Source organism: Myodes glareolus, chromosome 8 (assembly GCF_982192425.1).
Source record: "Myodes glareolus chromosome 8, mMyoGla1.1, whole genome shotgun sequence".
Taxonomy (NCBI): domain Eukaryota; kingdom Metazoa; phylum Chordata; class Mammalia; order Rodentia; family Cricetidae; genus Myodes; species Myodes glareolus.
This window is the reverse complement of record NC_142033.1, coordinates 16,481,725-16,504,582: the sequence shown is the minus strand read 5'-3', so window position 1 is coordinate 16,504,582 and position 22,858 is coordinate 16,481,725. Positions and strand designations below refer to the sequence as shown.

General features: G+C 41.3%; 1 long non-coding RNA gene across 1 annotated transcript in view; it reads left to right on the top strand.

The window, feature by feature from the left end:
• LOC148121102 (uncharacterized) overlaps window positions 1-22,439 on the top strand; it is a 49,403-nt gene extending 26,964 nt beyond the window's left edge. The window contains exons 2-3 of the long non-coding RNA XR_015738538.1: window positions 19,865-19,993; window positions 21,405-22,439. This is a non-coding gene — a long non-coding RNA (uncharacterized LOC148121102). The remainder of the gene's footprint in view (window positions 1-19,864; window positions 19,994-21,404) is intronic.
• Window positions 22,440-22,858: the final 419 nt, after the last annotated feature.

Here is a 22,858-nt window from a genome sequence, read left to right as displayed (position 1 = left end):
AAATTCCCTCTGCCAAGCCATAGTGGCCTGTGCAACTATTTCAATAATTCAAGAGTTTGGCTGGTAGCAAAAAATTAAAATGCAAAAGGATTCAGAGACATTTAGGAAAACAAATTTAGGTTTATTCAAAGTGAAAATTCTGCTGATATTTTGAGAAAGCAGATACCAGCAACTCCGAAGAGCTGTCCAAAATGACTGAAGGTTTCTCTGAGGCATAGACTTCGTTCCAGCCCTCAGATTATGCGACAGAACCTTGTCTGTGATTCCTGCTGCCCCGAAGTCAAAAGCATCTCAGGTGGAGCTGCATGAGTCACAGCGCCTCTGTCCTCTGCACTTTTCTCCTCTTCTTCACAATGCCTTTGACAATAAAGAGTCTTGAGCAAAGAGCTGCAGGCCTGATGGAGCACACTTGCCAAGCCAGACTGATTTACTGGCACAGCTATCTGCTGCAATCAATGGAGAAGGATAAACTTCACATGTTAATCACACTCTTGTTGATGAGGAGAAATGGGATGTCACATAACGATCATTCCAATAATCAGTCAACCCCATGTAAAAATTTAAAGGTAAGAAATGCTGTAAAAGGATAACCGTGTTTTAATTCCCTTTTTGATAAAAACAGTATGATTGCTACAGAATAACATGCATACATTTGCAATATTATCCAGCACTGAGTACAGAGCATAAAAAGATCAAACAGTAATGACTCTAATGCTTGCCCTAAAGAAGTGTTTAATAACAACATAGAGTATGAATGAGGCTCATTCCAACTTTTAATCTAAGTAAAGGGTGACTTCTTGATAGAATTCTTTATTTTGTCACACGATGTTGAGAAATTGTCACTGTAGAGACTCACTCACCCAAAGGGAACATGGGAGGAAAGGCTACAGGAATAGAAACTGAAAAACAAAATCACAGGCAGTTTTCTACAACCAAAAAGATTATGTAATATTTTACAGCTCACACAGACAGTAAATAAAGCCTCCAGAGGACAGAGAAGAATAAAGAAGAATAAAGGACAGAGGACAGAGGCTTAATTATTTAGTCAGTGTATACCCATTGAATAAATAAAATACTAGCAGTTAATATTGTAGCATAAGGAAACTTTCCCAAGGGAGTAGTGTGGAAAAGAATTATCTGGCTTAATGTAGACCATTAAGGGAAAGTCAGATAAGCCTGGGTACGATTTCTCCCTGTTGCTCTGGTGAATGGGCAGCACCATTGCATCTATGGAGGATAAACACTAGAGGTATACATGAAAGCTATCCTGCGCAGAGACGGGGATGGCAAGAGAAAACATATTTCTGGGTAGGTCTTCCCCATATTTTATTCCTCCATCCTCCATCCTCAGCAGGAACTGGAACATTTCTAGGTCTTTCCTGTACTCACAGGAGAACAGAAGACAGCAAGGTCTGCAGGGGGGAAACTCTGACTGACGTTCACTGAAAGATACAAAGAGCGTATTTTTAGTGGGAAGCGTGGCTGAGAAAAGTCCACAGATATAAAAAACAAGGGGAAGTGACAGATAGGAGGACTGAGATGAAGCCAAGTGAGCTTAGGCTAAAGTGCCTTGCCTTGTTTTGTTTTGTTGTGAGTATCCAGGGGTCTGTAGGACCCCTGGACAGATTTTGAGGAGGCAAGTGTTGCTGTGCTTTGAGAGGCAGATGAATGGAGTAAATTTATAGCAGTTTTGTTTTGACATAAGCTGTATAATTATCTTCCATAACATCGTCCAGCTATTTTAAGTATCAACTTTTCGGTTGGAATGAAACAACTCAAATAAGACACCCCCAAACTTTTGCACCGTCATCCAGGATGTGACATACACATTCAGCCAACGCCCACTACCACAGTGGCAGGAGAGGTGCAAGCATCCGGGAAGTGAGACAAGGCTACAGTGCTGACTGAGCCACTGTGCCCAGAGATTCACTTGCAGAATTTGCAATGCTCAGGGATGGTTACACAAGGTTCCGGTTCCTGTGAGGAAAGCATCAGTACCAGCACTAGGGTACAGGACAAGGATTCTTCTGGCCAGGAAACAGCAACTGCTGGTGACCTTGGTGGCTCATTCTTGTGGGTCATCAGGCAAATAAAGGAGTTGCTCTACTGGCTAATATCTTACACCCTGTCTTGGGAAATAAGGACCATGGGCACGCATGGGGACTTGTGAGGCCTCTGTGTCATTTTTTAAGAAGGAACTGTGGCTAGTTTCAGCAACTCTCTCCAGACAAGAGCTAGGTGCCCAAATCCTGAAAAGTTGAAAGTCTATGCTGTTCTATTAGCTAAGCAAATTAAATCAGCTCAACTGCTAACCTAAGATCATGACATTATAGCCCATACATGAAGGACAGAGACGCATAGTATTGATAGAGGTCTAGGGACCAGTAGACATCATTGGTAGGAATAGCTTGTTTCACTAGATGCAGTGGTCAAACAAAAGATTGGATCCCCAGTGAAGGTTAGTGGGATAAGAACTTGACTGTGATATTCGTTTACTGCTCTTTCCATCAGATACCCCAGCTTACCCTTAATTTCAAACACAGCTGTAATGAGTTCTCTCAAACCTCAGGGTCATATTGCATGGGTACCTGTCCGCCTAACCACTAGAATCTTTCTACACTCCATGTCAGAGCTTCCCCAAGCCACTAGGGTCTAGTTGACTAGTCTGAACGAAGAAGTACATGAAAGGGTGAAACATAACCACCCTGGGAACTTCATACACATGGCAAAGAGACTTTTGGTCACATACCCCAGATCCTACATACTTTTAAGAGGCATTATGTAATTCTTCGAAATCCCAAGGGAATGGAAACCAAGTTATCCATAGCTGCAACTCTGCGGGACACACTAGTAATTGCTTTCTACTCCTCACTAGTTGATCTCCTCATAGTACTCTTTGGATCCGTGCGACCATCAGCCACAGGGGCCCAGGTTGTCGAGGCAGGCTCTGATCAAGGAGAGTGAAAACTGTAATGGTATGTTTGTTTCAAAAAGTATCTTCTGCCTTTAGAGACATGTTTTCTCATTTTACTGTAATTTGTTTTGCATTTCTTTAGTTATCACCTTCTTTCTTTGGAAATAGCCAGTTATCTCAAAACTTCACTTTTAGTTTAGTTCCAAGACGATGACAGTGCAATCTTCTGTGGTCTCCACTTTCTGTGAGTACATATTATAACAAACAACGTTAAGACGCCGCCACGAGTCTGGGACATGCTTAGCACTTGCTCGAGAGGATGCAGTTCATATATATGTTTCCTCAAATGGCCTCATGCCTTCCCCATTCTGTGGTTAGTAGTGTTTGGTGGCATCTGACTGTGAGTTAGACACCGGAGTGCGGTCTACCTCTAGAAAACACCAGACAGTGATTCACAGGCCTTGGATTCCTTTTTACGTTTCTGCTCATATGTGTTGAGCAACCTCTTGTCCTCCCTTGCTCAATTTTTCAACTGTAATGGAGCCAGCCAGCACTTTTTCTGTATCCCAGATTAAAGGGATCAACTTTAACAACTCCAAGAGCCTTTAAGATCCTCAGGAATTGGCCTAATTCCATTATACTTTCTTGTGTTTAAAAATCTAAAGTACATCTACCAGTTGTATTTTGATGTGGTTGGGGTATGCTTAACTACAGAGAAAAAGAGAGAACACTTTTGACTTTTATTTAATAATTGGAATGCATCCTGAGTAACCTGTTTTTTAAAATAAGGGTGAATTTCTTTTAATAAAACTTAATGAATTCAAATCAAATGTGTAATGGAACTTAGCAGTATTCTGTTAGCACACAGTATAAATCTCTCTCACATTAAGGACACATATGAAACATCAGATTGGAGAGGGGAGATGCAAGCAAAGGGTAGATTTAGCTTCAAAACTTATTTCTTGTATTTCATGGCAAGGGAAGGGATGCATATGAGTGTGTGTGCACATGTGTGTGTGTGTACATGTGTGTTCTAGATTTGTGGTTTTATGACCTTTAGGAGTAGTCTACATGTGGTACACTTTGGTCACATAAAGTGAAATCAAGCTGGAACTGGCCTAGAAGTTTCCTCCTTTCTAGTTAGCTTCGACAGTGCTGGAAGGTGCTCTGCAGGCTGCTGGAGGAGAGAAGTCTTCAATATTCTTATCTAAACATGATCCCTGTAAGCTGAAGTAGCCACTGGCCAGGAAAGATGTGCTCAGTGGTGCAATAACTGCATGACCTTTATGAGGGAAACCAACAGTTTTCTGACCACCTTTACCTGAAAGAAGAGATTTTATATCTGGTACCATAAACCTGGCCAAGAACATATTCTATATTGCTACTGGCTACAACATCAAACTCCCTCCTAAATATTTGTCTCTGTATCCATAAACTAGTGAATCATTCTCCCCCCATCAGAAGCTTCTTATAGTAGTGGGTGGCAGTTAGCATAGAGACCCAAAAGTGGCTATGGAAAGCAGTGAAAATCTATGTCACTCCTTTCTCCACCAGACTCAAGAAGCATTGTGAGAGGGGTTGAAAGGTTTTAAAAAGCCAGAAGGCAGGAAAGATTTCTATAAAATAATGACTTAGAGACTTGGCAAAGCCCTTGCACTCAGAAACTCACAACTGCTGTGGTTGCCTCAGAAGACCTGCAGAAAATCAAGCCAGTCACCACTGCAGCCTGGGTGGATAGGGGCCTCAGGAGGGGCCCTCCTAACTAGGGAACTATTGGCAGTTTATGGTTGCTGAGGAGGAAAAGCCAGTTTTCTTCAGGGACGTGACCCCTTCTGGGTTGCTCAAACTCTAATAGAGGGTGCTATCATTCCCATGGACATAGGCAACACTAACTGGACTTAGTGAGTTATTTTACGCAAAGGATATGAAGTTGAGTGGGGGATGGGGACGTGGCAAGGAGTCTGGGAGAAGTTGGAGGGGGACAACTGGAGGTGGGTATGATCAAAATATATTGTGCATATGCATGAAACTGAAAAATAAAACTAAACTAAAATATTAACAAAATAAGTAATTTTAATAAGGCTTTAATCCTACTTGTTTTCTGATCAGAGAGAACATTTGCTTCTTCAAATTATGCTTAAAATACTTCGTCAAAGATTTAGTTTACTCGTTTGTATTTTATAACCAAGAAGCATAACCCGATCAACGATGTATTTTATGTGCATAGCTGGGATGCAGCAGAAATGGGATGTGAGCTGGATAATGAGTAATTGTTACTGCAGACGTGAGGTAAACGCTACAGGTTGTAGGCAGTGACCTTCCAGAGAACAGCAACCAAGTTCTCAGTGAAACGAAGAAGTAAAAAGCTTGGGACTGAAGGTGGGAGGGGAGAAAAAGAAAAAGGTTTCTCATTTGTCGGTTTTAGCCAAGTTAGCCTAAAAATGACAAAAGTTCCTTCTTTCAATTCTTCTTAGCTGTCTCAGGCAAGACTGCTTCTCAAGCCTAATAACAAATTTAATTAAAAGCAAGAAAGAAAAATTGTATTTTACACCACACACACACACACATACACACACACACACGTGTACACATCCAGAGAAGCAGAGAAGTCTCAGTTCATCCACTCTCCATACTTAGTTTTTTCCAACATAATATCTTTATTATTTGGAAATTTCACACAATGCACCCTGGTATCACTGACTTCTGATTTTTTCCAGGTCCACCCTCCTACCCTTGAGTCCCACTCAAAAAAAAAAAAAAAAAAAAAAAACCACCAAATCCAATTTTTGTTGCTCATAAACTCATTGGAGTGTGGTCAAACTCCGAGGAGCCAGTCCCTTAAAGATAACTGAGTCCTTCCCCACAGTCCCCAGACAGAAGCTCTCAGCTACACGAAGAGCTACAGTTCAGCATCCCCACCACATGAAAGACTCTTTGCAGTGTTTTCCTGTCTAGACTGTTTCGAGGGTGAGACAGGTTGTCACAAAAGCCTTCAATGTCTCTCATTCCTAACAGCTGTGGGTCTGCTGCTATCAGACCACTGCCAAAGAAGCTTCTCTGCTCACCACAGCCGGGGCAGCATGGATCATGGACTTACACGTGGTTTCTGGGAGCAGCACAGACCTCTGACATCCACACAGCCTCTGGTAACATGGACCGTGGATATCAACAAGGCCTCCGGCAGTGGCATGGGCCACAGGCATAAGTATGGCTTGTGTGGGTAGCACAAGCCAGGTGTACCAGCATGGCCTCCCAGGCAGAGCCTGCAGGGGCTCCAGGTTGCTGCACACCACTTTGCCGCAGCTGTTCTGCCATCTTTACCACCTCTCCATCACACATTTATTTACTGAAGTGACATTGGAGTGTTCCCACAGTGTATATCCCTAACAGCTTTACATACAAATACTTGATCTGGTTCGAAGCTTCTGGTTTCTGAAGCAACCATAAATACTGGTCTATCCCTGAGACTCGACTCGACTCTACTCACATTCTGTTATTACCCGGTGATCTTGGTGCTGGGAAGGACTCTAGGCTGCTGCTGCACACCACTCTGCCCTCAGCGCCTGCTGCTTCCATTGGCTCACCATCTCTGACCATCATTCTCGTAGCCCAAAGGCAGCTGCACAGCCTGTACTCTCCTCGCCCAATCAGGGTGATCAGCAGAGCATGCTACAGAGGTGGCTGTGGCTCCCTGTTGCAGGATGGGCCACTGGCCGGAACCTCCAGGCAGCCCGAGGACTGGCCCTATTCAGCAACAGTAGGCATGTTCTTTGTCTGCGGCTGGCAGAGCTCCTGCGCCTGTCGCTAGATCCTCCATTCTCAAGTTGCGCACAGCTCTGCTCCACCATCGTTCCTTCCGATTTCTTGAGAATACTTTTAAAAAGTATCTTCCCATAAGATCTCCTTTTTCGTTTCAGTTGTTCCAGCGATACTGTGGGTTCTGCAGACTCCTCCTCTGCCACTGGTCTACCCTTGGAGCCCCTGTGGGGTTTTCAGGCTCCTTGGAGCTGCTCCGTGGTCCTTCGGGTGCTGGCGGCCTCCAGCATCTTGAATCAGATGTCGGGGAACCTCTTCATTCTCAGTCATCTCTAGCTTGAAAAAAATAAGATTTGCATTTCTATACTCATCTTTTATAATTTCATGATGCATCAAGAAATTCAGAAAAAGGAAAATGTTTAGCATTGTCTTCAGGAAATCAATTTGATACATGAATATAGGATGTGTATGTATGCATGGTGTGTGTGAATATATGGTGTGTGTGGTTGTGTCTGTATGTATTCCTTTGTATGAGTGCAGGTGCATGCTTGCCAGAGCACATGTGGACTTCAGTTGTCACTTTTCACCTTGCTTGAGACGAGGTCTCTGTTCTTTGCAGCAGAGTATAGCAGGCCAACTGGCCCATGAGTTTCTGGGGATTCGTTTGTCTCTGACTCTCATTTCCCCATAGGAACAATGTGTCCCAGTTTTATGTGGGTTCTAGGAAATCAAACTCATACACTCAAACTTGCACAGCAAATGCTTCAGCCACACAGCCGTTTCCCAACTCCCAGGAACACAGTCATTTTGAGGTTCCCTTTGGAATAAGAATAGAACACTTCTTAAGGCTTCCTCAAACAGATAAGTATGTATACTGCAAGCTAATTTTAATTATCTCACAGAGAAGGGTGTCTCCTTCTCCATGAGGACAACCCCACAGTGGCTCCATTGTTTCCAATGTCACAACGTGGTGTGTGAGCACTTTCTCACTTTCTGTATCAAAGACATCCCCAGCGCAGCACATACCTTCCTTCCAGATGCTCTCTCGTCTTCGTCGGAGAGGTATACACACCTCTACAATACTGCACAACACAGTATGTGCCTGTTGGTCTTAAAGGAAGATATGGGGATAGGAAAGGAGAACCATAAAGTTCTGGGTTTTTCTTCCACTCACATCTGCTCAATGTAGCAGCTTTTTAGGAACACAGGAACCAAGGGAGCCAGGAGCCCCACAGAAATGCTATTGCGACTCCATTTGCATATAAATGCTTTATTGAATGAATTAGACAATAAATGCATTCACGACAGTTCCCTTAGTATTATGCTGTCTCTTTATACTTTTAATTCTACGTTTGTATACTTGATGGCTTAAATTTGAAGACGATTTCCAGCACCTAGTAGATGCTCAATCCATATATTATCATATTATCAGTCCTATCAATAATTCTGATCGCGAGTTCTAGATAATATATATGGTTTGTCAATGCCTGGCAAAGGGCAGGTGTAAGACAAACCAAAGTAAAACCCGGAGGACATCTGCAATCTGCTGTCTGAGAAAAGAGCTTAGTTTTCACTCATCAGCATTCCCTTCCTCAATCTACAAATAGGCTTTTAAGAAGAGATGTGGAGAAAACAATTTATTGTGAATCCTGTTCAGTCTCGGGTTTTGATTAGTTTTAAGAAAATTGTTTCTGCAACAAAGTCCTAGATTGAGATTCCCAGATTGAGTCAGCTAAGGCTTGTGGTTGCTATGAAAATATGATTAACTGTTAAATTAAAGCCATACCACCAGCTGCTGGATTCTGGGCAAAAAGTGTAATATACGGGAGTTACAGTAAAAATATTTAGATGAATCTGTGACTGTCAAAGCAATTACAGTTTTATAAAAAGTAAAAATGTAATATACTCAAATCAATTTCTAGGCTAATTTGGAAAAGTGTGTCTACTTCTCATGCAAAGAATGAGTCAAGCTTACCATTATAATGAACTTGTCCAAAAGCAGAGGGACGGAGTGATGCAGGAACACTGAAGCTCAGCAATACCAAGACATATATTTCTAGCTCTGATCTTTGTGTTGTGCCTTCATGTGTATATCTTTTTTTTTCAAAGTTTATTAAAATACAAAAATCTCCATTTCCGCCCCTCCTCCCAACACCCTCCCACTCCCCCCACTCCCTCCCCTCCTCCCTCTCCATCCCCAATAACAGTCAGGGTCTCCCACCCTCTGGGTAGTTCAAGCTCCTCCCCCTCCCTCCAGGTCCAGGAAGGTGAGCATCCAAACAGACTGGGTCCCAAAAATCCAGTATATGCAGAGGAAACAAGTCCCAGTGTCATTGTCAATGGCTTTTCAGGAAGACTCCGGGCCAGCCACATTCAGAGAATCCGGCCTCATTCAGAGAATCTGGCTGGATTACATGCTCGCTCAATCCCAGACAACTGGCCTTGGTGAACTCCCATTAGATCAGTCCCCTTGTATCAGTGGGTGATCGCACCCCTCGCAGTCCTGATTTCCTTTTTCATGTTCTTCCTCCTTCTGCTCCTCGTTTGGACCTTGGGGACTCAGTCCAGGGCTCCAATGTGAGTCTCCGTCTGTATCGCCATCCCTTGTCGAATGAAGGTTCCCTCTGATCTTGCCTTCCTTGCTCACATTTTCTTTCCTTCTGCTTCTCATTTGGACCTAGGGAGTAAAGTCCAGTGTTCCAATGTGGATCTCCGTCTCCAACTCCATCCATCGCCAGATGAAGGATCTATGGTGATAAGCAAAATATTCATCAGTATGGTTATGGGTCAAGGCCAGTTCAGGCACCCTCTCCTCTGTCCAGAGAACAATCTGAGGATCTCTCCTTGGTCCTGGGATCCCATTTATAATCTAGTCTCTAGTAAACCCTAAACTGACTCCCTTAGTTGAGATATATTCTTCCCTGATCCCATATCTATCCTTCCTCCCTCCCCCCTCCCAGTCCCCCAAGCATTCCCCATTCCTCCCCTGCTCCCTTCTCCCTAACCCTCTCCCCTTCCAGCAACCCTCCCCGCTCCCAAGCACCCGAGGTTACCTGGGACTCTTGTCTTCATGTGTATATCTTAAGATTTGTTTTTATTATTTTTAAGTTTTAAGTGTGTGTGTGTGTGTGTGTGTGTGTGTGTGTGTGTGTGTGTGTGTGAAAGAGAGAGAGAGAAAGAGAGAGAGAGAGAGAGAGAGAGAGAGAATGAGGAAGGGAGGAAGGAAACGAGGGAATGAGGGAGAGAGAGAGACAGAGAGACAGAAAGACTAAGAGAGAATATATGTTTGGGTGCTTACACATAAATGAAGGTATTCATGGATCCCAGAAGAATCAAATCCTCTGGAGTTGGAGGTACAGGAAGTTATGAATCAGCCAAAGTGAGGTTCTCTGGAAGAGCAGTGTACACTCTTTTTCTTTGTGGGGGTCGGGAGGAGTTCAACCTCAAGATCAGAAAGGCAAAATAGCCAGCCACTGCCTCTTACCTCTACCTCAGTCAGAGATGGCAAACCTGCCTTCAGGAATCTCTGAGTGAGACTATGTGTGAGAGCTGTCTCCTCCCGTCTTAGATTCCTCTCTAGTGCTGGAGTTAAAGATGTGTACTGCCCGATTCTATGGCAAACTAGTGTGGCTACTGGGATTAAAGGGGTGTGTCACCATTGCCTGGTCTGCAAGGTGATCAGTGCAACTGTTTTACTTTCTGAACTTTAGGCAAGTTTTATTTACTAAAATGCACATGAAATATATACTCTCAACCACTCAACCATCTCTTTAGCCACATCATGTATATTTTTAGTTAGACTTTTAATTATACCCTAGGTTTCTATGTATTTGGCGAAGACATCTTTTGTGTCCTCTGTATCTTTCAAGGAAGGCAGACTGAAACAGTACCTACTCAAACACTGAGAACTACAGACTTAGCAAATACTGCAATCTCATGGTAAGTAGGGGTGATAATAGCTGTATCATATATAGTAGGGTTGGAGATGTGACTTGGTGATAGAGTGCTCATTTGTGACATGCAAGTCTCAGAATCTGACCAAGAACACTACCAAAAAGGTGAGGTAAATAAAGGAAAATAAAAAAAAGAAAGTGGAAAGCATCAGAATGCCAAGTCTATAAATCTATCAAGAACTATGTATGACTGTAGGTAGGTAGATTTATAACTAACCACTGACTTTTGCTCCTGTTCTATTTTTTGTGTTTGTGCAATTTGTTTTTCTGCAAGAAGAATCTTGATACATTTCAGGCACACAACTAAATTCTCAATGAAAGGCTTGGTGTCTTCTTTTTTATTTGAGATGGGGTTTCTCTGTAGCTTTGGACCCTGTCCTGGAACCCACTCTGTTGACCAGGCTGGCCTACCACTCACAGAGATCCTGCTTCTGCCTCCTGAGTGCTGGGATTAAAGGCATATGCCACCACTGCCCAACAAGAGTCTAAAGAGTCCAAGTGAGAGAGGAAGAAACAACAAATCAGTAATGATCTTTTAAAGACTTTAATCTGGAACTTTCTGGATACAACTTCATAAAATTTATAACCTACAGTCTTACCTTATATTACAGGTACAAGAGAATAAGGAGGACAAGGTTTTGAGACTGTTTTTATATAAGTTTTCGGTCAAAGTGAAAAACTAAACAATCATTGTTATAAACAAGGGTAGAAAGCAAAGATTGCATGTTTTCCACAACCAATCAGCATGTTACTAAGTCCTGTTAAAACTGAAACACTGAATGTCAATTGGATAACTTATTTATACCTCTACTGAGAAGAGCCTTAAACAGGTACCTCTAAATGCATGCAACTGATTTCTTGCCCATTTAAAACACGTAAAGATTGCTTTTCTGTGCTCTAGCCAACTGTATAATTAACTGAGACCCTACAGGCTCAGTTACAACCATGGAGTTTTGTTGCAATCCCTTCTTCTTTCAGAGTTGTGAATAATATGGATCTGGGGCCACCTTGTGACAGACTGGAAAATTCCTTGCATGGATCTTGGATCTGAACTTTGGTTTTCTTTCATGGAACGTGTTACCTTGGTGAGAGGGTTCCAATAGGCAAAGCTGACTTCAACCAATACAGAGTGACTTTATTTACCACACAGTCACAATATAAGCAGTTTTACACTGACATGTTTCCGTTCCCAACCATGGCAACATTACATCTGTACCTTGTATCACTTGTCACTCCCAGTGAATCTGTGGCGTGAAATTCATGAATGTTCGCTGTACAGAGAAGGCAACAAAAGTGAAGCTGATGAAGGCATTTTACTTAGTCACACATAAGGCCAGTGGGCTCTGACAAAGGCTCAAACTACTCCACAAGGAGACATGAATGAATTGTTTTGTGTTTGTGCAAAAAGTACATAGAGTTCCATGACAATATTAATAAGTTAATAAATATATATGCTGCTTAATAAAGTTTAACACATTTAATTTCATTTTGTTAGCAGAGTATTGCTTTATGGCTGCTTTTATGAAATTACTATATAGCAGAAAACCATGAGGAACTTGAAAGAAAAATTTAAGCACTACACCATTGTCAATAAACTCAACAGTACAGAGATAATGTCATAGATTTGTGACACTTCTCTCACACACCGCTACACCTGCTGTCTTAGGCTTGTGCTATTATACCACTTGTAATATTTATAAATTTATAAGGAACAGGAAGTTTATATGAAACGGAAATGTGCTTCTCCCAAGACACAGAGGCCACATCTTAGGTTTGAAAGGTTTTTACTTTTGACTTCAGGCACAGGGTCTATTAATTCAAGCCGCAAACTTATGTGGCGTCTAACATGTAAATAAAATGCCTCGGATAAAATTTATTTTCCTATCTCTTCACATATTTATGTTCAAAGAAGGGAATGTTGCCGGTAGTGGCTGCAATTATTGAACCACGCACATTAAGAGAAGAGTGTCTTGTGTTTTCACTTTTCCTGGTGCAGATGATAGCACCAGACTCCCGTAGTAGGCAGCCCCTGGGGAGTTTCCCTTTACCCTTACCCCAGCGGGGGCAAGAACTGACGCCAAATATTTGGCCTATTTGATGATTACTTACTTTCAGCAATTATATTTTTCTAATTCAATTTTCATTTGTTCAGAACTGAAACCTGTATGTTTTTAAAAGTTTACTGACAGAATCAGAAATAGTTTCAAATAACATCAAATGCAGCTTTTTAACCTGTTTTCGGAAGGCAAACTTGTTCCATTTGATAGAAAGAGAAGTCTAATGGATTTCTTATTGGAAACTTATATTGCATATCATTTTTCCTTAGATAAGAATTACTCCTCCAGTCTATGCACACAAAAGCAAGGGTTGTGAATTTAGCTAAGTGTTTAAGGTCCTAGATTCAACTCTTAACTCTGGAAGGGAAAAAATGGTGATGACGTTGACGACATATATCAATGGTCCAGCTCCATGATCTAGCATGTGTGAAACCCTGGGTCTAGCCTCAACTATTTTAAGTGTGTGGTGGGTAGCAGGGACAATGACAAAAGCTTTCATGAAGGAGAAAGTTATTTTGGTTATTGGAAATGATTATGAATTCAGTCCTCTTTATTGCTGCTATCCAATTCTCCCAGGCTATACACTATCTGGGAGAAATAGATGGTGCGGGAGAATTATCTGTATTCTGTCAATCATATTTTAATAAAACGCTGATTGGCCAGGCAGGAAGTATAGGTGGGAAAGCCAGACAGGAAGTAGAGGTGGAGCAAAGAGATTGGGAGTATTCTGGGAAGCAGGAAGCTCCCTCCACAGTTCTGCCCAGACCACCGGAGAGGAAAGATGTAAGCTGCCCAGCTGAGAAAGGTACTGAGCTGTGTGCTAACATAGACAAGGATAATGGGGTAACATAAGTTATAAGAACTAATAAGTAGCCTGACCTAATGGGCCAATCAGCTTTATAACTTATAGAGATCTCTGTGTGATTGATTTTCCTTGGGAGTTGCTGGTTGTGGGGTACCGGGCAGGACAGAAACCCTAACAAACCGGCCCTCATGCTACAAACAGATAACAGTAGACCATATCTCTAGGCCAAGAATTACCCCACATGGCTGTATGACTGCTTTAGCTGGAGTGTATAATACAAATAAAAAGTAGACAAAGCTAGATAAGTAAGTTCTTTGCTAAGTCCATTTGTCAGTAGAAATCACTACACGGTCAAACCTTTAAACCCTGGTTAACCATAGTGGTAACCCCGTGAAACTGTTTTAAATAGCAGTAGGATGTAGCAGTGGAGATAGCAAACTTCCCAATGCCTGTGGACCCAAGGTCATCCAAATTTCTAACACAACTGACATCCTGACCAGTATCGACCTCATAGTATCTACATTATCCTGCACATGGTTCAGCATAGCTTAGCCCAGGGGCCAGGAAGGTGGTATTATAATAAATGCATGGTACCTAGAGCTAAACACTTTGATTTGAATCAGTCTCTACCTTTCTTTAGCGCATTTGCATGGCTTTAGTAGTTAGTGCTTGTACAAATTTAGTAAGTTACTAACATGCTTTGAGCTTCGAATCACTAGGTAATAGGAAAGTGATCTGTTGCACAGCCTTCTTGAAAAGAGATAATAAAAAGTCAACTACAGGGGTGAGGCCTTGTGAGATTTACCCATCCATGTTAGTGTGTCTGCTGGTGTTACCATCTTGAGTATCTTGCTAAGGTGATCATTTTCTTTTTTGAATTTCATGGGTGCAACATCCCTCTCACGTATAGAAGACATGATCTCACAACAGACTTCCTGGTCCTTGGGCTCCTAAAATCTTTCAGCTCCGTCTTCCACAATGTTCCCTGAGGCTTGGGTATAGAGGCTGTGTTACAGATATCTCAATTAGGGTTGGGTACCCCAAAGTCAGCTGTTCTCTATGTTTTGGCATGTCGGTTTTTGTGGTGCTCTCTGGTCACTGCAAAAAGAAGCTTCCTTAATAAGGGTTAGAGCTATACCTATCTGTGGATTTAAGGGTAGGTTTTTAGAATTCAATTATGAAATATACTGGTTTAGGAAAACGGCAATACTGGATTCTCATCTAGGGTCTATAATTTTATCAGCCACAGGTGTTTGGTTAGGTTGACAGTGATACACATTAATTATCTCCTATTGAGTGGGCTTTTAGTTTAATTATATAGTGGTTGGGGATCCCCAAGTTGTAAGTGCCGTTACTGTGCCCTTGGATATATCTTGCTATGTTGGTCATTATTGTGGTTCATGAGCTTTACAGCTATAAATATACTTCATACAACAAAGAGGAAGAGAAATAAACCCACTTGTTTTCTGGTTTCAAATAGTACTTTGCCATAGAAATCATGGACTCCTAAGGTACCTGTCATCAGATCTCAAGAGGATTGCCTCACAGTTTCGGAGCCCGGGACACTTACATTGCCAAAGACATGTGGATCCAGACATAGGGAAAAGAGCCCTGAGAATGAATACCTGCACCGGGTTGTGCGGGCAGGCAGAGAGCAAGCAGAGGAGCTCCGCATTTCTCCTACTGGCATTAACTTCGTGGAATGTCAGACAGCCCAGCTGCCCAGGGTGTGTGTTCTTCAGAAGCTGCCTTTGTCAAATAAGTGCAAACACAACTCTGGAATTTAGAAACAGTCGGAGTCGGGCACAGCGGCCAAGAGTAAACAGATGTCCTTACCATGTTAGATTCCCTAGCTCAGCACTTTCTCTTCCCGTTCCATTCATTGCAGCAGAAGGCAGCACACAGGCAGTCCACATTTGTAGAAGCAAAGTCATGAAGCACTTTGAAAGTATTTATTTGATCTTTAAAAACAAAATTCACAGTGAGATCCTCTCTAGACCATTTTTACCTCCTAATCAGCTTGAGGTGGAAAAGTGTATAAGAATGTGTTACTTTGAGCTGGCGCTGGACAATATTTGACACAATGGAAGTACTGAAAACAGTTGATTTGAGGCTAATTTCACCAAAGGAAAACATCCTGCTAGATGCTCCTTAAATTAGAGCTAATGATTTTGAAAACCCCGGTAGAATGTCTTAATTTTAGGAAATGTTTGCATGGCTGCAAATGGAAGGGGGCTCCTTTAAGTCAAACCTTGACACCAATCACCTTTCTCATTAACAATTTTGAGTTCTTCTCTATATAAAAATACCACTTAGTTGGGCATGATGGTCCATCCCCCAAGTTCTAGCTGCTCTGGAGACTGAGGTAAAGAGCTCTGTACCAGCCTGGGCATCGCAGCAAAAGTTTATCTGAGCAAAAAGTACCACTTGCATTTTTGAGTAACAATCGAGGCAAATTAATATTTAATCTCCACACGGTACTTTCCTTTTTAATAGATTTTATAATGCCCACTGTGATAAGACAATGCTATTTTAGGAAGTAAAATCTGTATTTACTAACGGAGAAATTATTCTTAGATAAGGAGATAAATTTGTGGGGGCTTTGATTCCTTTTAGTATAAGCCATTTAACCCAAGGCCATATGCATGCTAGGCAAGCACTCCTCCACACATTGAGCTTTCCCTCAAGCCTAAACATTGCATTCAGAAAGCATCAGCAGAAACACTGACCAGTCCACAGGGAATCTCTTATCTTTTAAAGTGTCTGATGCTGATAAAGGAAAAAAGAAGGTTAAAAAATAAAACAACTTCATGCTAAGCACATATTGTGGTAGACGGAGATCTCAGGATGATTAATGACTCCAGGAATCTTCAGAATGCACAGGACACAGTTATAGTTTAGGTATCGACCAACAGAGCGCTGCATAGAAACAGGCTGTCTGATTCAATGTTAATAGATAAGAATGGCCCCCAGTGGCTTTTTAGCCATAAGTCCACATAAGTTATAACATATAGGCTTAGAAATTCAACTAAAATATGTGCTTTACAGCACATCTATTTATGGTCTTCAGTGACTAAATGTCTCCACCAATTCAAGTCATTCATTTTCTTTATATAGGACCTACATAATTTAAAAATTCAATGCCAATCAAACTACCTATGAATTTATCCCAGTAAGTATAGACCTAGGATTGGTGTTAAAGGTTCATGAGAACATTTCACCTTCTTTTAAAATCGGGAGGATAAAATGAGTCTTCCACAGTCAAATAAAGTGTTAATTTCCCCTAACCAAAAAGATAAAATTTTTAGGGTCTACAAAATATTTTCCTAAAACAGAAAAAATGTTGAAATATTAATGCCATATAAAGCATAAATATTGTGCACGGCCCCCACAAAGGTCTAAGTGTCTAAAGCCAACAGTAGTCCCTTGGCATTTCTGCCAGCATTAGTTGAACACAAGTAGAGAACGTATTCTAATAACTGGGTCTCAAAGCATATTAGATGCCCTTTCTGCCTGTGAATGACAGGCCAAAACAGCCCCATTGATCAGAAGATGTGCCTTTCTTCGCACAGTGCTAGACACAGTGAAACTGACAGAGAGCAAGAGCAACACTGCAGGGAAACTGAGTTTCACAAGCTAGCATGCTTGGCTGTGGAGAGAGGTTGGAACTGGAGTGCTGCCGAGGCCTTTTGTATTATTGCCACGTTGCTTGGAGTGTGCCTTCACCCGTGCACGGAGTTACTGGAAGTTTTACAGAATCCAATACACACCCTGCACCTTGTACCCGCACCTGAGTGAACCTGGACAGAAAATACTCCCTGGTCTCTTAACTAATCTCCACTGTGCTTAAATTTTAACTTGCTATTTTGCAATACATACGACCTTCAATTTGATTGTTTTTTATCCATGGTTTTAATCTTAATGATATTTATATTTTAAATAATTCTTAATGCATAGAAAATGTTTTAAAATAGTATTAGGAATTCCAGATCAGATCCCACCTAAGTTTCCTAGTATTTCCTAAAACCAAGAAAATTCTACAACTAAAAATAGAGCATTAATGGTGGCATAAAAGAACTATTGGACTACATACTTTATTAAAACCATGAGAGATATCCTCAAAATACCCTTTATATAGGGGTATCACACATGTGATGCTCTTGCCATTGAATAGTATCTGAATAGCTATCTATTTTCAGGATACATACTTAGTTTTTGAGATTATAACATAGTACATCATTTCCTCCTTCCCTTTCCCCTTCAAACTTCCCACATATCCTTCCTGTTATCTCCACTTTTTTTAACAACAACAAAAATTATTTAAAGAACTTCTCTCTCAAAAAACAGAAAATGAAAGTAATACTCTATGACATGGAGAAAAAGAACTGGAGAATCTGTTAGTTTTCTTGGTGTGCCATACGAGTTACCATAGGCTTGCTGGCTTAACCATCAGAACTTATTTTCTCACAATTCCAGAGACCATGAATTAGAAATGGACAGGGGGAGGGATTAGTTCCTTCCGATCTACAGGTCCCAGATGTCTTCAACCTACATCTACAGGGAGCCTTCTCCCCCTCTCTCTCTAGGTATCCATCCCTCAAGTCTTTTCCTCTTAGAGGAGCACAGGTCTGATTAATTATAATTAACACAAATGAACTCTCTTTTTGGTTAAAAGATGACCCCAAATATTTGACATGGTGAGTCATTGGAGCTGTCCATATAATATCTAACTCTCTTGGCTGATATTCAGTGTTCTAATTTGCTTCTCAGTTGCTGTGACAAAACACTGACCAATGGCTGACAGTTGGGGCAGACTGAGAAGCCAGTGGTGGTGGCTTGTCTCTACTGCATGTACTGACTTTTTGGGATCCTAGTCTAATTGGATGCATACCTTCCTAGGCCTGGATGGGGGGGGGCTTAGACTTCCCACAGGGCAGGGTGCCCTGCCCTCTCTTAGGACTGGAGGAGGAGTGGGGGAGTGGGAGGGAGGTGGGAGGAGGAGGAGGAAGTGGAAGTTTTGAATGGTATTATGTATAAAGCAATAAAAAATAAAAATAAATAAATAAAATAGTCTGCAGAAAAAAATAGAAATGAGATTAATAAAAAAAAGGACATTAAATTTAAAAAAAAAACATTGACCAAAAACAACTTGGAGAGATAATTTGTCTTGTGGTTATAGCCTGTGGTGGTTTGAATAGGAATGGCCCCATAGACTCATGTGTTTGAATGCTTGGCCCATAGGGAGTGGCATTATTAGGGAATGTGGCCTTTTGCAGTAGGTGTGGCCTTATTGGGGGAAGTGTGTCACTGTAGAGGTGGGCTTGGAAGTCTTACATGTACTCAAGCTATGCCTGATGTAGCACACAGTCTCCTGCTGCTGCTGGATCAAAATGTAGAACTCCCAGCTCCTTCTCCAGCACCATGTCTGCATGCATGCTGGCATGCTTCTGGCACTATGAAAATAATGGACTAAATCTCTGAAAATGTAGGCCAGGCCCAATTAAATATTTTTCTTTATAAGGGTTGCTGTGGCCATGGTGTCTCTTCACAGCAATAGAAACTCTAAGACACCATCCTCCATCTTTCAACTTTAACCTTGCAAATTCTTGTTGATGAGTCTTTGTTCACACTCTTCTCTCGGTGTGGTTCAGGCCAGTGGTTCTCAACTTTCCTAATGCTGTGGTCCTTTAATACAGTTTTTCATATTGTGATAACCCCCAACCAGATGATTTCCATTGCTACGTAATGACTGCAATTTTGTTACTGCTATGAATCGTAATTTAAATACTTGTGCTTTCCGATGGTCTTAGGCAACCCCTGTGAAAGGGTTGTTCTACTCTCCAAAGGGGTCATGACCCACAGGTTGAGAACCACTGCCATAGACCCTTCACTTCTGGGCATGGTATAACCTGTGCAGTCTTCAGTATCCAATCTAGGTTGCTTCTCTACCTGGATAATTTCCAAAAATTCCTCCCCCCCATTCTTCATGTTTCTCTCCATAGAGGTAAAGACAACATAGTCTGTTCTTCACGGCCCAAGAGGCCCTCCTCAGACTACTATCCTGTTCTCACCTGACCACCTGGTGTTTTTCTCTTTGAAACATGAGTTGAATATGAATCCCACTCCTCTTGAATTCTCTTGTAGAGTACATTCAAGAAAACTTTGCTGAATAATCTTTCATAGTCATTCTGGCTCAGCAGCCGTCAAGAGTTCCTTCTCTTGGCTCAGTTCTAACCTCAGCGTGCTTGGCCCATGACTCACAAATTCCTGAACAAAGCAGTGAATTGACAGAGCTAGGAAGCTCTGTCCACACATGGGATTTCCCGAGGAGTTCAGAATCTCCCTTTAAAACCCCTTTCCCCATGCATTTCCACCACAGATACCTCGGCAGACAAAGAATAACAGAGATAACAATGCACAGCTATGCCAAGATAAGCCAGAATATTTCCCAAAGGAACCTGCCCCAACGATCTGCAAAAGAAAGCATGAATAATATTCAGCTCACAAGGTTGGTGAATTCAAACTCAGCATGCAAATTTTCAGAGCAGACATTAGACTGCTTGGGCTTGGATTAAAAGGACACATGAAAGTCTCTAGGACTGGATCAAAATTCCAGAATAGTGCCAAGAAAATTAAAGTATCTCTTGTAGCACAAGTCATCGGAAGGAAACATTACTTAATGTCACTGGGGTGACATCGTTCTGGTTCATCACTCTGACATTCAGCATTCTTACTAGTGACTTGGGTCAGTGCCTAATGTAAACATGAGGATGAACATTTTTATATTATTTAAGCAACAATGGTCAATCAAGCGAGCAGAACTTCAAGACAGTAGCAGGTGCATATACCACAAAGAGACTCAACCCATTCATAATGAAAGCCTTTGCCAACACCATGGGAGGGGACCTGGAAACGGTGCCAGAGATTTTTATAAAATACGCTGAAGCTGGTTAGAACTGCTTCCTTCCTTGTCTCTTTTTGGTGTTGTGTGGTGCTGGTGTAGCTGTAAACACTTTTCACTCTGGCCAAGGAGGAAGTTGAGTGCAGTCAACTTTAGCATAAGTTTAGGGATATTTATTGGTTGGCAGTCACATTCTGGGTGGTTCTGTTGAATTAGCCATCTTAGTGGGAATACCTTTTATAAATACCAGTGTCTTCACTATACATATCCACTCAGTTTCTTGATGCAGGAAGTCAGAAGTGTCTGAGACAGCCATGCCAGCCAAGCACAGCCATGGAGAAACAGGGCTGAAGTGGATAAAATTACAAGACAGTCTAGGTGAGATTCCTCCCATTAGCAGGGTACAGAGTTACAGAAGAGAGTTAAGACAACTTCAGTTCTCAACAAAACAAATCACCACAAAATTATGTTCTATATAGTCATTGTATTCAAGTCTCAGTTTCCATGCATGTTTTTCTGTATTTGATTTGAGCATGTTACATAGAATTCACCAAAATGTCAGTGTTTGTAAAACATATACCCGCAAGACAGAAAGCTCTGTTTGAGAAGTTACGCTCTAGTGTCTTCTCCGATACTGTAATAAAACACTGACCAAAAGCAACTTAAGGAAGGAAAGGGTTTATTTCGCCTTACAAGTGGTATAGGCCATCACTGAGAGGAGTCAGGGCAGGGACTCGAGCAGAAACTTGAAGCAGAAGCGATGGAAGAGCTCTACTTGATAGCTCAATCCAAGATACATACTTAGCTAGCCTTTTTTATGTAGCCTGGGACCAGCATAGTGCTGTTTCCAGTGGCCTGGGCCCTTCAAGGCCATATCAAGTTGACTGACAGGTAAAACCGACGATAACAAGCTCCAAGCTTCATACACCCAACTACTTATCATATTCACCAGTAAAATATAACTTAATAATTTAAATCCACACCATTATTTCATAAAAGAATTTCTTACAAACTGCAGGTTAATAAAGACTAAAGAGGAGATGAAAGACTTTGGAAGATTGTGCTGTCTGAAATAAAAGGAAGATCTTCTCACAGCTGGTGGATTCCTATTTCTATGAAGACGGGGCACATCGCACATCTATACAGAGAGGACTCATACTAGTCAGTGTGACCAACTACTATGCACAGATATGGACATCAACACTAGGAAAATTCAGGTTTGAATTGATAGCTGGCATGGGAAACACAGATCATAATAACTGGAAGACAGAAGAAGGCTGATTATAATACATATTTTTATATTAGTATGTTGAACTCTAACTACAAAGATTCTCAGTTCCTCAAAACTTATAACTATGACAGCTATTTTTTAAACAATAAAAGTTGGGTAGATATCATAAAATATTAAATAAGTTGTTCTTACTATTTTTGAATGGGAAATTACTTTAAATTACCTTATAAATTACTTTTATATGAAGCAGAAGAAATTAAGAATATGTAACCAAATCTGTACAGCCATTATAAAATTGAATATCAGTTTTCTAATTCATAAAAATAATTCCCGATACAAGCAGGCATTGGAGGTCATATTGTGACTATTATCTCCTAGCCATTTGTTCTAAGGTAGAACACGCATACACAGGGATCTGTGCTGTTCTCGCTCACAGTTGAGCCTTGTTCTCCACTTCTAGGTCATGGTTAGCCACAATGTTCAATTAATAATAGTTATAATTTAAGTGTGGCAAAAATTGTTATATTTTTACATTAAAGTATTATGATTTTTTATAACCTTAGATCTATTTGAAGTGCTTTTAAATCACAAATGGATTTCTATTGTGGTCTAGCTTATGTTACAAAGCATTCAGGTAAATTAAAAGCAGTTTTATAAGAGATGAGAGCTGAAGAAGGATCTGGAACAGTCTCTCGTGCCCACCTCTCCCTACTCCCATGGCCTTCTATTGTTCCAGAGTTGGGGAACTCAGTGAGAACATCTAGTGGGCAGTGGGCAGTGGGCAGCCAAACACACTAGTGCCCCTGTCTGTCACCTGCGATACAGAACAACCTCTCAGAACCACAGTTGCCCCATCCATGCAATACTGAAGCCCTCCCTTGTGAAGCTGGTGTGAGAGTCAAGTGAATTATTGTCTAGAAAAGGCCGTGACAGTAGCTGTCCAGAGCAGATGATATTCCATGTGTGTTTTACTTCCCACACTCTTCGCAGCTTTGCCGAATAAACTATCTTTATCACGTCTCTTTTTGCAACCTGAAGACCCACATAATGCGAGAGTATTAATAATTTCCCACACTGTAAACAGATAGAGTTTTAATCTATCGTAATAAAAATCATCGTAATAAAATAAAATAAAATAATAATAAAATAAAATATCGTAATAAAATAAAATAATCATCGTAATAAAAATAGTTAGACATTTTCACAGTTCCTGGTAAAGCAGATGCCACAGCCCACCTGAG